Here is a 502-nt window from a genome sequence, read left to right as displayed (position 1 = left end):
ACAATGCCAAAAAGCGTACAAATTATCCGCTCATCACAACACCAAACTTAAATTGTTGCTTGTCCCCAAGCATTTGAAAATCAAATAAGATAAAAAGAAGAGAATATGCAATGAATTCCAAAAACATCTATGAAGATCAGTATTATTTAGATGAGCGGGGCTTTTAGCTTTTTGCCTCTGAACAGTTTTGGCATCTCACTCTATCCTTTGAAATTCAGAATGATTGGCTTCTTTAGGAACTCAGAATCTAGATAGTGTTATTGATTCTCCTAGTTGAGTATGATGATTCTTGAACACAGCTACTTATTGAGTCTTGGCCGTGGCCCAATGCACTCTGTCTTCCAGTATTACCACCGGATACATACATGCCACAGACACATAATTGGGTGAACTTTTTCAGATTGTGACTCAGCTTTGCTAGAGTCCCCAAATAGAGGTGTCCAGGGTTCTTAAGCACACTCTTTTTGCCTTGGATCACAACTTTATTTCTTTCTTTTTTTCT

The sequence above is a fragment of the Arachis duranensis genome, chromosome 5, assembly GCF_000817695.3.
Source record: "Arachis duranensis cultivar V14167 chromosome 5, aradu.V14167.gnm2.J7QH, whole genome shotgun sequence".
NCBI lineage: Eukaryota > Viridiplantae > Streptophyta > Magnoliopsida > Fabales > Fabaceae > Arachis > Arachis duranensis.
This window is presented reverse-complemented; position numbering follows the sequence as displayed.